Here is a 17046-nt window from a genome sequence, read left to right on the forward strand (position 1 = left end):
TGACCAGGGTCAAAGGGGCAGGACCCAGAGTACACATGGAGGAAAGGAGATCCTTCTTCCATCCCGGAGGAGGAACAAGGTGGCAATAGGGGAAGTGTTGGAACCTCACAGCGGCACTTCCAGGTCTGCCTTTAGCTAGATTCATTGTTATTACTGTTGTCTTTTTGTCTGCTTGCCATCACTTAACATTTTTTTTTTGTTTTATTTTTACAGCTTTATTGAGGTATGCTTGACATATAATAAGTTGTACATATTTAAAATGTACAATTTGGTAAATTTTGACTTATACGTAAACCCCCAAAACCATCACAACAAGCAAGACAATGAACAGAATAAAATAGCTTATTTGCCATCAACCACCTGAGGGTTTTTTTTTTTTTTTTTTGTCTATGTGATTTCTGTCTCTAGCTCCCCACCCCTATCCCCAGCCTACTTAGGCAAATGCTGATCTGTTTTCTGTTACTGTAAATTTGTTTGCATTTTTCTAGATGTTTATATAGATGGACTTATATTACCTGTACTATTTTTTGGTCTGGCTTCACTTATTCCCTTTCACTCAGCAAGATTACTTAAGATTCATCCATTGTATGTGTGAATTAGTGCTGAATAGTACGCCACTGCGTGAATGTACCACTTACCTGTTGAAAGTACTTTCCAGTTTGAGGCTATTACAAGTAAAGCTGCTCTGAATATATTCCTCATGCACAAGCATTTTCTTGTTTCTTTCGGGTAAGTGCCTGAGAGTGGTATGACTGGAATAGATGTTAGATATATGCTTAACTCTTGATGAAACTGACATTTTTTTCCCCAAAGTGCTAATACCATTTTAGACTTCAACCAACCATGTTCCTATCCTCCCATTCTATGTGAACACATGCTAAGGACAGGTTTTTTTTGTTTGTTTGTTTTTTGTTGGTTTTTTTTTTTTTTTTTTTTTAGATTTTATTTATTTGTGTGTGTGTGTGAGAGAGAGAGAGGGGGAGAGAGAGAGAGAGAGAGAGATCACAAGCAGGGGAGAGGGTCCAAGGGAGAAGCAGACTCTCCACGGTGCAGGGAGCCCGATGCGGGCTTGATCCCAGGACCCTGGGACCACGACCTGAGCCAAAGACAGACACTTAGCTGACTGAGACACTCAGGCGCCCTATAGACAGTATAAAAATTGTAACCATTTTCATAAATGTGCAATGGGATCTCATTGTGCTTTCTATTTGTAATTCCCAAGTAAATAATGGTATTGAATATCTTTCATGTGCTTATTTACCATCCATATATCTTGTATGGTGAAATTTTGTGTACATCTTTCCCCCATGCATTTTATTGTTCTTGTTATTGAGGTTTGAGATTTCTTTATATATGTTGAATATAAAACCATAATCAGATATTTCATTTGCAAATATTTTCTCTCTGACTGTACTTGTCTTTTTATTTTCTTAACAGTGTCTTTCACAGACTAAGAGTTTCTCACTTTTATGAAATCCAAATTATCAATTGCTTTCTTTCATGCATTAGTTCATGGTGGCATATCTATGAAATATTTGCCTAACTCAAGCTCACAAAGATTTTCACTTGTTTTCTAACAGAAGATTTATAGACTTAGTTTTACATTGAGCTCTATAATCCACTTAGAGTTAATTTTTGTATAGACTATGGGATTTGAATCTAAATTCCCTTTTTCTTTTACATTTGGATAACTGGTTGTGCCAGCACCAATTACTGAAAAGACTACCTTTTCCATTAAATTACCTTTGCAATTTTGTAAAAAATTAATTTCCCATGTATATATGGGTTTATTCCTAGAGTCTTTTTCATTGATCTATTTGTCTATCTTTTAAGCAATACTACTTTGATGACTGTAGCTTTATAAAAAATCTTAAAATCAAGTAGTATAAGTCATCTGACTTTGTCCAAAGTTGTATTGGCTATTCTAGGTCCTATGAACTTTCATATGTATTTCAGAATCAGCTTGATAATTACTGTAAAAAAAGACCTCCAAGATTAATGGGATCCTATGGAATTTATACATCAATCTGAGAATAATTGGCATATTTTTAAAACTTTATTTTGAATAATTATAGATTCACAGGAAGCTACAAATATAATACAAAAAAGCCTTGAGTGTCCTTCAGCCTGTTTACAGCCTGTTCAATGATTACATAATTGTAGTACAATATCAAAATCATGAATATAATATTGGTACAATGAGTATGTGTAGTTCTTTTTATAACTTATGTAGGTTTAAGTAACCATCACCATGACCAAAATACAAAATTAGTCCATCACCACAAAGATCTCCCTTGTGCTACTCTTTTATAGACATATCCACTGACCTCTCCTATCATCTCTGGCCTGTGGAAATCACTCATATATTTTTCAACTCTGTAAAATTTTTTGTTTTGAAAGTGTTACACAAATTAATACAGTATGTGATTTTTTAAAATATATTTTTTCAAGCATTTGTAGGTTTACAACACATTTGACAGGAAGGTTCAGAGATTTCCAACTTATCCTGTATCCCCCAAATGCATAGCATTCCCTTTATCAACATCCCTCACCAGAATGGTACCGTTTCTGTGAAGGCTGAATCTACACTGACACATCATAAACACCCAAAGTCAATATAGTTTACCTTAGAGTCCACTTTTGGTGTTGTACATTCTATGGATTTGGACAAATGTATAATGACATGTATTCATCATTATAATATCACACAGAGTATTTTCACTGTCCTAAAAATCATCTTTTCTGCCTATTCATCTCCTTACTTCACTCTCTTCTCTTCTAGAAACTACTAAAGTTTTTGTTTTGTCCATAATTTTGCCTTTCTCAGAATGTTAAGTACTTGGAATGATACATTATGTAGCCTTTCAGATTGGCTTCTTTTACTTAGTAATGTGCATTCAAGGATCCTCCTCCATGTCTTTTCATGGCTTGATAGATCATTTCTCTTTAGCACTGAATAATCTATTGTCTGGATATTCCACACTTTATCCATTCACCTATAGAAGGATATCTTTGTTGCTTCCAGGATTTGGCAACTCTGAATAAAGCTGCTATCAACATCCATGTTCAGATTTTCTTGTAGACAAAAGTTTTCAACTCTTTTAGGTAAATATCAATTACTGCCATTGTTGGATCATATGGTAAGAGGATGTTTAGTTTTGTAGGGAACTGTGAAACTGTCTTCCAAAGTGGCTGTATTGTTTTGCCTTCCCACCAGCAATGCATGAGATTTCCTGCTACTCTGCTTTCTTGCCAGGATTTGGTGTTGTCAGCGTCCCAGATTTTGGCCATTCTAATAGGTGTCTAGTGGTATCTTGTTATAATTTGCATTTCCCTGATGACATATGTAGAGCATCTTTTCATATGATTATTTACCATCTCTATTTCTTCCTCGGTGAGATGTCTATTCAGATATCTGACCCATTCTAAGTTGAGTTGTTAGTTTTCTTGTTGTTGGGTTTTAAGAGTTCCTTGTATATTTGGATAACAGGGTTTTGTTTGTTTGTTTTTTTTTTAATCGAGTTGTGCTTTTCTCCTGGTTTGTGGCTTGTCTTCTAATTCTCTGGATGTATCTCACAGAGCAAAAAATTTTAATTTGAATGAAGTTCAGCTTATCAATTATTTCTTTCATGGATCATGTTTTTGGTGTTGTATCTAAAACAGGATTACCATACCCACAGTCATTCAGATTTTCTTCTATACTATGTTCTAGGAGTTTTATGGGTTTGTATTTTACATTAGGGCTATGATCCATTTTTGTGAAGAATATAAGTTCTGTGTCTACATTCACTTTTTTTGCATGTGGATGTCTAGTTCTTCCAGTACCATTTGCTGAAAAAAATCACCTTTGCTTCTTTGTATTGCCTTTGTTCATTTGTCAAAGATCAGTAGGCTATATTTATGTGAATCTGTTTCTGGACTCCCTGTTCTGTCTCATTGCTCTATTTGTCTCTTTTTTCACACTATCTTGGTTAGATATAGTAGGTCTTGAAGTAGGGTAGTAGCAGTCCTCCAATTTTGTTCTTCAATATTGGTTGGTTATTCTGCAGCTTTTACTTCTCCATGTAAACTTTAGAATCAGTTTATCAATATTTACAAAATAATTTGCTGGGATTTTTATTGGAATTTCATTTAATCTATACATCAGTTTGGAGAGAATTGACATTTGAAAATATTGAGTCTTCCTATACATGAACATGGACTATTTATTTATTTAGGTCTTTGATCTCATCCATCAGAATTTTGTAGTCTTCCTCATATAGATCTTGTATATATTTGTTAGATTTACATTTAAATATTTTATTTTGGGGGCGCTAAAATAAACAATATTGTTTTTTATTTCAAATTTTACTTATTCATTGAGGGTGTATGGAAAGTGATTGACTTATTGTATATTAATCTTGTATTCCGCAACTTTATTTTATTAGATTCAAAAGCTTTTTTGTCAATTCTTCCAGATTATCTACATAAAGAAACATGTTATTTGTAAACAAAGGTAATTTTATGTTTTCTTTCCCAATTTGTATACCTTTTATTTCCTTGTCTTGCCTTATTTAATTAGCAAGGTGTATTTCCAGTACAGTGTTGAAAAAAAAGTGGACATCATAGTCTTGTATCTTATCTTAGTGGGAAAGCTTTGAATTTGTCACCATTAAGTATGATGGATAGCTATAAGTTCTTTGTAGATAGTTTTATCAAGTTGAGAAAGTTCCTTTTATTTCTAGGATTCACGATTGAGTGTTGAATTTTGTTAAATGCTTTTTCAGTATCTACTAATGTGATCATGTGATTTTTTTCTATTTTAGTCTGTTGATGTGATGGGTTACATTAATTGATTTTTGAATGTTGAACCATGCTTGCACACCTGGGATAAATTGCACTTGGTTGTGTTGTATAATTCTTTTAATATATCAAACTTCAGAGATATAGCAGGTTTGATTGCAGACCAGTGCAACAAATCAAATATTGCAATAAAGTGAGTCAAATGAATTTTTTGTTTTTCAGTGCATATCAAAGTTATGTTTACATTATATCACAGTCTATTAAGTGTGCAATAGTATTTTGTCTAAAAAACAATGCTCATACCCTAATTTAAAAATATTTATTGCTAAAAAATTCTAATCATTATCTGAGCTTTTAGCAGTCACAATCAGCAGTGTAACAAATTATATACCATATGCTGTGTATACCTTCCACCCTAACAAATATAATAATAATGAAGAAGTTTAAAATATTGTAAGAATTACCAAAATGTGACACAGAGACATGAAGTGAGAAAATGCTGTTTAAAAAAACGGTGCTGATAGACTTGCTTGATATGGTGTTGCTACAAACCTTCAACTTGTAAAAAATGAAAATATTTTTTTGAAGCAAGATAGAACAAAGTACAATAAAACAAGGTTTTCTTGCCTTATTTAGATCCATGATTTTTTCTTTATCTCTGATGCTATAACTAGGCATAGTTTTTTGGCATTTATTCTGTTTGGTGTTTGCTTCCTAGATCTGTGATTTGATGTTAGTATTAATTTGGGGAAATTATTATTAGTCTTTATTATTTCAATTATTTCTTCTATTTCTTTCTTTCTTTCTTCACCTGATATTACCATTACACCTATGTTATATACTTTTTGGTAGTTTTTCCACTGTCCTTGGATATTTTGTTCTGTATTATTTATTTTCCAAATATTTCGAGTTTTCTACAGATCTTTCTGTTATCTGTTTGGTTTAATTCATTTGTAGTCATAGTACATACTCTTATGATATGAATTATTGCAAATTTATTGAGATTTGCATTACGGACCAAAATATGGTATGCCTTGGTAAATATTCTTTGTCCATTTGAAAAGAGTGCTTCATCTGTTGTTGTTTCCTGGAGTGTTCCATAGATTTCAATCAAATCAATAGTTGATAGTGCTATCAAGTCTTCCATAGCCTTACTGATTTTCAGCCTATTTGTTCTACCAATTATTGAGAGTGGGATGCTGAAATCTCTGACTATACTTGTGGATTTGTCTCTTTTTTATTTTAGTTCTTTTTTTAAGATTTTATTTGTTTATTCATGATAGAAACATAGAGAGGCAGAGCCATAGGCAGAGGGAGAAACAGGCTTCCCGTGGTGAGCCTGATGCAAGACTCAATCCCAGGACCCCAGGATCACGACTTGAGGTGAAGGCAGACACTCAACCACTGAGCCACCCAGGCTTCCCTAATTTTAGTTCTGTCAGCTTTTGAAGCTCTTCATTTCTTTGGAAACTCTGTTATTAGGTAAATAAATATTTTTGATCTTTACATCCTCTTGAAAAATTGACTCCTTTTTTATGAAATGGAACTTTCGTCCCTAGTAATAGTCTTTGCTCAAGTCCACTTTGTCTTATGTTAATATAGCCATCCCAGTTTTTTTTCTGAGCAGAGTTTATAAGGTAAATCTTTATAAATCCTTTTACTTTTAACCTATTCATGTCATTATATTTAAAGTGGATTTCTTATAGGAAGCAAATAGTTGAATATTGCTTTTTAATATAATCTGACAATGTCTGCTTCTTTTTATTTTATTTTTTATTTGAGTAGTGTTGACATACAATGATACATTAGTTTCAGGTATGCAACGTGGGATTTTACTTCCCTATACATTATGCTATGCTTATCACAAGTGTAGCTAGCATCTATTACCATACAACACAATTATAATATCATTGACTATACTCCCGATGCTGTGCCTTTTAGTCCCATGGCTTATTCATTCCATAACTGGAAGCTTGTGTTTACCACTCCCTTTCATCCACTTTTCCCATCCCTCCCCCACCTCTCTTGCCTCTGACAGGCCTCAGTTTGTTCTCTGTTTTTATAGGTCTGAATTTACTTTGTGTTAGCTTGTTTATTTCCTTTTTTTCTGATTTCAGACTTTATTATAAAGCTATAATAATCAAAACAATATGGCAAAAAATATATTTTAGTACTGGCATAAAAATATACACATATCACAATGGAACAGAATCCAGAGCCCAGAAATAAACCAACAGGTATATAGTCAACTAATATTTGACAAGGGAGCCAAGAATACTTGGTGGGGAAAGGATAATCTCTTCAATAAACAGTGTTGAGAAAACTGGACAATCTGATCTTACAACACTCACAAAAATTAATTCAAAATGAATTAAAGATTTAAACACAAGAACTAAAACAGTAAAACTCCTAGAAGAAAACATAAGAAAAAATCTCCTTGACATTAGTCTTAACAATGATCCTTTGACATGACACCAAAAGCACAAACTACAAAAGCAAACATAAGTAAGTAGGAGTAAGTTTGTTTATTCATTTGTTTTTTAGATTCCACATATAAGTGAAATCACATGGTATTTGTCTTTCTCACTCGAACTTATTGCACTTAGTATAATATCCTCTGAGTCCCTCCATGTTGTCACATATAGCACAATTTCATCCTTTTTATGTGGCTGTGTAGTGTTCCATTATATATATATTATATATACATAATAAGAATAAGATAAGAATAAAAATAAGATAAGGAAGATATAAGACATATGATATATATATATCTTCCTTATCTATTGATGGACAACCTCTGTTTCTTAATCAGTATGTCTAGCTGTTTACAGTTAACATGTATTGATAAGGTTGGTTTTCATTCTAACATAATGTTATTTGATGTATTTTTGTCTCATTTGTTTTTTCCCCTGTTTCTCTTTTTCCCTACCTTCTTTTGGATTAATTTTCTATGATTCTGTTTTATCTCATTAGTTGGTTTATTAACTATAAGTATTTGCTGTGTTTTGGTTGGTTGCTTTAAGCATTTATAGTATTCACATTTAAATTGTGAAAGTAAGCATTCTAGTAATTTCATAGAGAATCTTACAAATGGAAGTATCGTCCCACTTCTTCCCTTCCAGTCTTTGTTGTTTTTATTTTACACAATGAAGATTTGCTCTACTGTCTTCACACTTCATTCTTTCCAAATAGAGGTCTGTTGCCCTTCCTATCTTTTCTTTTTTCTCTGCACATATTATGCCTTCTCTCCACTCCATGGGTGTTTCCACATTTTTCTCTATATCACTAGTTTGAAGCAACTTGATTATGATACACTGAGAAGATTTCTGCCATCAGGAAGACTTGATAAGAGCTTGTGCATGATGCAGTCCACATGGTGGCATAGGGAAGGCCACAGTGGTCATGCAGAAATTAGATGAGAAATGCTGCCAGCAAATATTTGGAATAAGAACTGGCATGAGAATAAGAAGGAAAAAAGAAAATGGGGAAGAATTTTTTTTAATCTTCTCCAGAACAGAAAAAAGTGATGTTTAGTTTTCTGTTATATCAGAGGGTAGGCGAGAAAATAGTGATAAATCAGGGTGGGTTTTTGTTTTACGTAAAGAATAACTTTTCAATCATCAGTGTGATAAAAATGTGTTAACTAAGAGCTCAGTACCTAGAACTTTCAAGAAGAAGATGACTCAGTTTCACAGGTTTGGAAATACTTACCTTCTCAGGTAAGATTGTAAATTACACTAATTCATCCCCCAAACTCTTCTTTCTAAGAATCTATCAATTTATGAAGACAAATACATATGAAAAATATTTATTAGGGTGACGTAAAGAATGTTGGAAATCAATATAAACTGATCTTGCAAGTGAATTTCAAGAGAGGAAGTTCACAGGTATCTTATTTCACCAATGGGATTTTCATTTTAGTCCGTTATGTTCTGCCTGTGTGACCTTGAGCAAATCACTTAACTACTGAAAACTTGATTTCTTCAACTATAAAATGAATGTAATAAAATTATTGTTCCTTATCCAACTAAGTTGAGTGTTACAAGATCAGATAGCACAATGCTTGTAGAAATACTTTGTCAACTATAAGAGACTATGCAAATATTATTCTAATTATTCAAAAATTAATTAATGTAGTTTAAGGAAGAAGTGAAGGTTCATGAATGCACCAAATTTATAGTATGCAATAGATATTTAACAAAAATAAACCAGAAAATTAATTACATCAGAATTAGAAAGGATTGAATCCACTGGCTGCTTTCAGAGGCAACTTATATATATACCATTTCACAAACATATACTCTTTGAATTGCCAATGCTACAGTCACCCATTTCTCGTAAGAATGGAAGTAGATATAAGATAGGAGGAAAACCATTCTCTTTAAAAATTTTATTTATGCCTATTCCCCAAATTATGATAGGAGATTGGCTGACTATGCAATCCACACATAGAAAACAGCAGTTTTTACTCAAACCGAGAAGGAAGTAAATTTTTTTCCCCTAGGCCAGCAATACTAGTGTGATGAAATACACTGTATATAAAAGTTTGACCCCTAGTGGATAAATTAGGCATAAAATTTAAGTCATAAACTAAAGGCAAACATTATGAATGCCAAGGAATTAGGAAGGAAATCCACCTAGCAGTATTCTTTGCATACTGAAAGAGCTTCATGAAACTGTCTGATTTTTTTGCAGTTTATTCTTAGTACTTTCTGCAAAGCCAATAAAAAATACACCCACTCTTAAAGATGCTTCATAGAAGTCTCCCAAATCAAAATTTTTTTCCAATTCTTCTGGCAAATTCCAGTGATCATCCACCTACCATCTGACTGGTATTGAAGCATAATGTTTACCAGTCAGAAGAACACAGGATTGTGGCAGATCTTAAAGTTTACTCATTCATTTATTTCTTGGCATTCTTCATGTTCTATATGTCAAGTACTGTTCTGTGAACTTTACATGTACTAACTCATTTAATGATTAATCGTTTAATCATCCCAATAACATTTGTTGAGCTTTATGCCAATGCCAAGTTCTTATGAGATATCAGACCCTACATTTGCTGTAAAATTGTCCTTCCCTCAGGGAACTCAGAGTGAATTAAGTAAAATAGATTTATTTCATGATCTGTCTAAAAGCTGTTATTAAGTATAAAGAGAAATACAGAATCATGGAGGAAGGGGGACAGCTAATGGGGGAGGTATTAGGGAAAACCTCCTGAAGAAGGTGTCATATGAGTGCTGAACCTCAAGCATGAGCCAGTTGGTGGAGCAGGGCCAAGGGTGGGGCACAATGAGCCATGGAGTGGAGTGGGGCTGAATGGTGGTGAGGAGCATGTTTCAGACAGGGGTGGGTGAGGGGCAGAGCAGGAACAAATGCAGGTCAATAGGCAATATGAGATGTATGGGACCCACCAACAGCTGTGTTGTTGGAAGATAAAGACTGAGGCAGACAGTGCAAGTGATGAGGTGGAAAATATGGACAGGGTTATGTGAAGGAGCTTAGCCTTTGACCTGTGTGGAAAATGAAAGTTCACTGAAAATTTTTTATCACAGAAATAAGAGGTCAGACTTATACTGTATGTAGTTAATATAATTTAGATAGTCTGGTGGCAAGAAGAGGTAATGACTGGGAATGAGTAATGAGTTAGAACATCTGTTCCATTAGAATAAATAGAAGCCCAATAAGGGATTATATTATCAGTATAATAAACTGCTGTATAGTCTCCTATAGTGTACTGGAATATACAATAATAATGAACCAAATATACCAAGGAAATCTTAACTTTGTAAACTTTTATTAAACTTCAAAATTTTCTTCTTTGTTGTTTGGTTGGAGGAAGCCAAGGTTAGGCTCATTTTTGGTTAAAAACTAAGGAGAATTTGAAAGAGTCAGACCTTCTGTCTTCTGGTCTTTGACTCACAGCTGTGAGTCATTGGGACAAACCTCAAGTTCTTCAGCCATTCAATAAATGGATTGGAGAGATGATGCTTAGGTCCTGTTTAAACCTAAAGGTTCTATAAAATAATTTCTATTCTTTTTAACAGTTTCTTAGTCTCAAAAGAGATTTGGAGACACATATATAAGTACCTTTATATATCTTAACTCTTAGTGTTTGTGAGTAGGACAAGTAGTGTGAATATGTATGATAATTAAACCTCACAGATCTGCAACACGAACATTGTAGATTTAAACACACATACGGTACTCATACTAAATAGTACATAATACATTTTTGTATATGCCAGGATACTAAACTAGCTATCCAGAGTACCCTTATGTGCCAACACAGTGAGTCAAATCTATATTTTTTAACTTAAAAAATTGTTTTGAATTCCTTTACTTAGCCTTTAATCAGATACTCTGATTAAATCTGTAGTTTGGAAAAAGGTGAAAATTTGTTAATGGCTTTTGTCAAGAAAAAATTCCAGTATTTAACTAAAGTTCCATTAATATTTAAGTTGTCAATAATAACAATTTCATGAAATGTTCTATTGAGGTAAAAAAACAAGCAATGATTGCTATAAAAAGAAAATGTGTTTCAGTATCATATTTAATTTTTATCATATAGATTTCATACCAGGAGGGATGTTAAGTTGCACTACGCTTTGTTGAAACTTAGTAATAATTACAGGGACTTAATTAAGCCAAGAAATGATTATTCTTCATATTCAGATATAAATAAAGGCCCTAATTTATAATCTGGATTGTTCTTTCTCTTTAAGAGTATTTTACATAGGAACCAAACCATCTAAGTGGCTCACTTTTCTGTTCTTTGGAACTGCTATTGGATATCTTCAGCTCAGCTGATCTATCATCTACCACCCAAATCACTAAAAAAGATGAAACAAAGGACTAATCATGGCACTTTCCTAAGATCAGGAGTATGATGGCTTGCCAATAACTTTGTGTCTATGTTCATTGTATAAAGAGGAATTCAATTATTCTATTGCCACTTATGTAGACTGTCCATTTGTTTAAAATAAAGATATAATTATTTATTTCCTTCTCTGAGTATCAACTGAAACTCAAGCAGTTTTCCTTGAACAGCATGAATGGACTTTCAGCACATACGGACTGAAACACACATTCTCTCCAGGAGAAAAGTGGGCAAATTCCATGTGAGGAGCCCATGATGGGAAACAACCAAGTAATATGGACCCAAGTGTATGTAAGGCAATCATAAGATTGTCAGTGGCTGGCATATGATCAAGTGGAAATGCCTTCCTGGGAGAGAGAATGCCTTGTGCAAATAGCAAAGTGTTGCTTCTGAGAGGGGCAATTTTTGTATTGCTGTTGGCAGGGGTGAACACTCATTCAAATCATTCAAAGGCCCTACAAAAAGCTTGGCGTATTCTGAACTTGGCAGGAGCCGGTTGAGACTGTGGCATTTATCCCCTTCCAGTCCTTTAAACTGACATGACGCCTCCCTGTCTCCAGTGTCAGACTGACTGGCCGCTTGGGGTGGTCACTTATAGGCCACTGTGACAGGAGCAGACCACAGTGGTTTTGTGTTTGGTGCAGCAAGGCGGCATCTGGAACTGAAACACAGGGAATATCGAGAGGCTGCCATTAGCTGGAAGATCCTACTGCATTCAATTGCTATGTTCACTGGTCGCTCCAGTGGGGTGCATGCTTCCCAAGAATAAAGATGGTCCACTAGGGTACAGGATGAGATTATTAGGATGCTATTTACATTAACTTATATTTAATTTCTGCTTTGGGTATATTTTATGATACATAGTATACTAGTACAATTGTACATGTATTTTACATAAATGCATACATTTTTGGGGTAATGATCTAAAACATTTTTATTAATAGGGATGCATAGTCATATAAGTTTGTAGATCATACGGTTTTTTTCTCTGATTAATGTATACATTTCTTGATGAGGATCTTCCTTTGTTTCTGAAAATCTTCCTCAGATTCCAGAGTCCTGTCTTTTGGCCACTATTTCTCATTGTTACTGATCATGGTTTTGCAAAAATACCACCTACATCTATAGGTGTTCTATAGTCTGTCACTGTTTTCTTAGGAGCTGGTTCTTCAAATATTTAATTTTCAAAAATATAGAGGAAAGGACAATTGGAGACTTAACTGAATTGAATGACATTAGGAATTTGTAGGGGAAGTGAAAAATGATCATATATTGCAAGATGCAGTAAATATATCCTGGGCTATCTTAAGGGACCTTATTTTATTTTATCTATGTACTACAACCGTAAAATTGAGAATAAAATAAGAATGTGTAAGTATGAACAAAGTATTAGGTAGTCTTCAGAATAAAAAAAGTAAACAGTAAATGGTAAAAAACGATACAAAACAAAGCAAACACCTGATACGTATGAAAACAAAACTCTCATGAGTAGGTTATTATTGGCAGAAATACAATAAATTGTCCATTTATCTTGGAAAATTATTAAAACAGAAAGATGTTTCAATGGAATTCAGTTCTATTTATCTACACTGTTAGCTCTAATTGCCTCTATTACTGTGGGCTGAATCCTGCTACACTTTTCCCCAAAGGCCCCTCTGAGTTACCAGCACAATGAGGAGAGTCTTATGTTGAAAAATATCCTAATCAATGTCTTTATATAGAATTGGAAAGGAATGGAAAAGGATCTGAAAATAAAACAAGTAAAAAAAAAAAAAAGAAGTCATTGTAATATAGTAACAAGATTATACATGATTTTTCCCATAATATTTTTATTTGAATGTGCTATCGCAATAGTCTAACCAATATAAAAAGCAAGTAAAATTGAGATTTTACAGAGATGGATTTTATTGAGATTTACCACTAAATGTGGTATTCTGCTAATCAGTAAATACCTACATGTAAATTTAGCTCCAGCAGAGGTAAGACATTCCTTACAGCAATTAGGTTATTGCACATGTATGCCTGATAAGTGATGCTCATGCCTTTGGGGCATATCCAAGTCCCTCGTTCTTTCTGTTTGCTGAGGTTTCTTCTGGGAATGAAACTGGACACAAGATGGTTTTAAAGTAGGGAAAGTTACCACCTTTCATCTGCAGTCACTGTGCTACACCAGCCTCTTGGCAGAGCTGATCCACTGTATGTGAGACACCAGAATACACTGGGAGACTCAGAAAGCTCTCTTGCAGTTACCAACTCAACATCTTGTATATCCATAGATATTTCCAAGTCAACATATCCAGAAGGAACTTCAAGTCTTTCCTAGTCCCTACTCCCAAACCTGCAGTACACATGGCCTTCTTTATTCCAGTTTTGACAACTCTCCCCTTCCAGTGGGTAGGGCCAAACTTTGGAGATAACCTTGACTCCTCTTTGTCTCTCACATTGAGATAATACATCAGGTAACCCTATAGACTCAACTGTCAGACATATCCAGACTCTACTGCTTCTCACCACCTCCCGTGCGCTATGGTCCACCTGGGCTGCCATTATCAATTGCTGGGAATACAATTCTCCTAACAGTTCTAGTTGCTTCTACCTTTGCCCCTATACAGTCCCAACAGAGCAGTAGCAGTAACACATTAAAAATATAAATCAGATCATGTCACTGCCCTAATTTTATTTTTAAAGATTTTATTTATTCATTCATGAGACACACACACACACACAGAGGCAGAGACATAGGGGGAGGGAGAAGCACACTCCCTGGGGAGAGCCTGATGTAGGACTCATCCCGGGTCTCCAGGATCATGCCCTGGGCCGAAGGCAGGCTCTAAACCGCTGAGCCACCCAGGGATCCCTCACTGCCCTAATTAAAATATGCTTTGTCTCCCTTTCTAGCTAGAGTGGGAGTACAAGTCCTTACCATGGCCTACAAGCCCTGTAAGACCTGCTCTACGGATTTCACCTCACTGAATTCTCTTCTGTTATTCTCCCCTTGTTGCCCCTGTTTCAATAACTCTCCTCTTCTTGCTTTTTTCAAAAATGCTTCCTTCTTAGGGATATGTGCTAGTTCTTCTATATGCTGGAAACTTCTTTCCTAAGATATCTCACTGGTGCACTCCTTTCTCTTACCTGTTCAATGAACCCTAATTTAACCACCTTATTAATACTACAACCTGCCACCCAGACTCCCACCACCCCTCTATAGAGCCAAACTCTCTCACCCTGCTCTATTACTTCTCTTCTTACATACACTATAAATATAAATATATTTATATTTATTATATGTATATTTATTTATTCAATGTATTGTGTATTGTCTGGGTCCCCAGTTGGAATGTAAGCTCCCTGATGGCAGAACCATTGTCTGTGTTGTTCCCTAGTGTATCCTAAGATACTAGAGCAGTGACTGTGATATAGTAGGTATACCATATTTACTGAATGAAAATAATGAAATCCTTTAATCAAAGACTTTATTTCAGCCCTCCATAGTCTACCTAAATGGGAGTTTAAATAACAAATATTCTATAAATTGATTAGCCCTGATTGGTCCTAATTATTCAAATTATTAGAGATGTTATCTAAATTTCAGTATTATAGAAAGACCAATGCAGGGCATTAACTGACCTTTTTCTCCAGATGATTTATTTGAGGGAATTCCTAAGTGATTCCTCTTCAGTTATTAGAGATATGTTTCTTTGAATTACTGTTTTGCATCTCCTGAAGCCTCTTGTTAAAATGCAAATGGCCCTGGAGACCTGATACATCTAGGTACTGCTGCTCTTTACATTGCTCTCCACTGCGAGGCAGCTGCCAGTTTCTGTGTAGAGAAAGTAGAGAGAGTAGGACAGTATATCCTATTGCTTTTGGTGCTATTGAAAATGAGATTGCTTTCTTAATTTCTCTTCAGATAATTCCTTACTAGTGTATAAAAAGCATAGTTAATTTTTGTATGTTGATTTTGTATCCTGCAACTTTACTGAATTTATTAGTTTTAACAGTTTTGTAGAGTCTTCAGGGTTTTCTATATAGAAAGGCAATTTTAATTCTTCTTTTCTGATATTGATACCTTTCTTTCTTTCTTTTTTTTTTTTTTTCTTGACTAATTTTCCTGGCTAGGACTGATATGGTGTTGAATACAAGTGGTGAGAGTGGGTATCTTTGTCTTGTTCCTGATCTTAAAAGAAAAGCTTTTGGCTTTTACCATTGAATATGTTGTTGGCTATAGGCTTGCCATATATGGCTTTTATTAGGTTGAGATGCATTCCTTCTATACCTAAATTTGTTGGGAATTTTTTTAAGATATTAAATTTTGTCAAGTGCTTTCTTGAGTCTATTGAGATCATATGATTTTTGTCCTTCATTCTGTTAATATGATGTATCACATTTATTGATTTTCATATGCTTACTTCTCCTCTATGTTTACACAGGGTACTATGCTATAAAAAACATTTAATATCAAAAACCTATATTTGCCAAACAACCTAACTGAAAGAAGAATATTTGCTTTATATGTAACTCCCCTAAAGGCCTTCCTTTAAACAGAGTGCTTTCTTCATGTTATTCATTTTACATGCTATTTCTTCAGAAGCTTAGTGATTGAATAGATGTACAGAAGAATCCAGATTCCCCTCACTGCTTTACCCCTTTGACTCTGCTGGTTTGTCTACCATCTACCTAGAAATCTCCTTTCATATCTATCATCAAAAACCCATACGCCAGGGACGCCTAGGTGGCTCAGTGGTTGTGTCTGTCTTTGGCTCAGGGCCTGATACTAGGTCCTGGAATTGAGTCCCACATTGGGCTCCCCGCAGAGAGCTTGCTTCTTCCTCTGCCTGTGTCTCTGCCTCTCCCTCTGTGTCTCTCATGTGGGCTTCAGATGCTTTTCAAAGCCCCTCAGAAAGGGCTCCCTGCTAATCTGTTGATAGGACAAAGTTAACAGAGATAATTTACCAGTCAGCAGCCTCCGGGCTGCCTGCATCAGATGAGGACCTTCTTGTCATAAGAATTGAATTTCATTTGTCCCTCCTTAGTGCTCTTGTGTCACCCTGGGTGTGGAACTCACTGCCATTCACAAGTGTAACATTCATTTACTTCTATGGCTCAGAAAATATCTGCCTGCCTTAGGGCTTGAAGTTCCCAAAAGTTAATTTAGGGTCACTGACAATAGTTCTTAAAAGTGAAAATGTATCTTACAAGTTTAATAATACCAATGAGCACAGCACAATGGTACATCAAACATATACAAAAAGTGAATTAAATGAATAAGACTATTTAATTATATACTTTATATATTAATTATACAATTAATTTAACTATATTATTACTATACAAATTACATGAGTAATGTCTCAATTGAATTAATAAGCCAATTATCTAGCAAG

General features: G+C 34.6%; 1 long non-coding RNA gene across 4 annotated transcripts in view; it reads right to left on the bottom strand.

Moving 5' to 3' along the window:
• Nucleotides 1–17046, bottom strand: part of LOC144316095 (uncharacterized) — a 56843-nt gene that overhangs the window by 37912 nt on the left and 1885 nt on the right. For 2 of the 4 annotated variants that reach the window (XR_013381893.1, XR_013381894.1), the window contains exon 2: nt 15290–15482. This is a non-coding gene — a long non-coding RNA (uncharacterized LOC144316095). Of the gene's footprint in view, nt 1–11754; nt 12324–13619; nt 13767–15289; nt 15483–17046 lie in introns of those variants that run through there. The other 2 variants (XR_013381892.1, XR_013381895.1) reach the window with 2 other exon arrangements.

The sequence above is a fragment of the Canis aureus genome, chromosome 6, assembly GCF_053574225.1.
Source record: "Canis aureus isolate CA01 chromosome 6, VMU_Caureus_v.1.0, whole genome shotgun sequence".
NCBI lineage: Eukaryota > Metazoa > Chordata > Mammalia > Carnivora > Canidae > Canis > Canis aureus.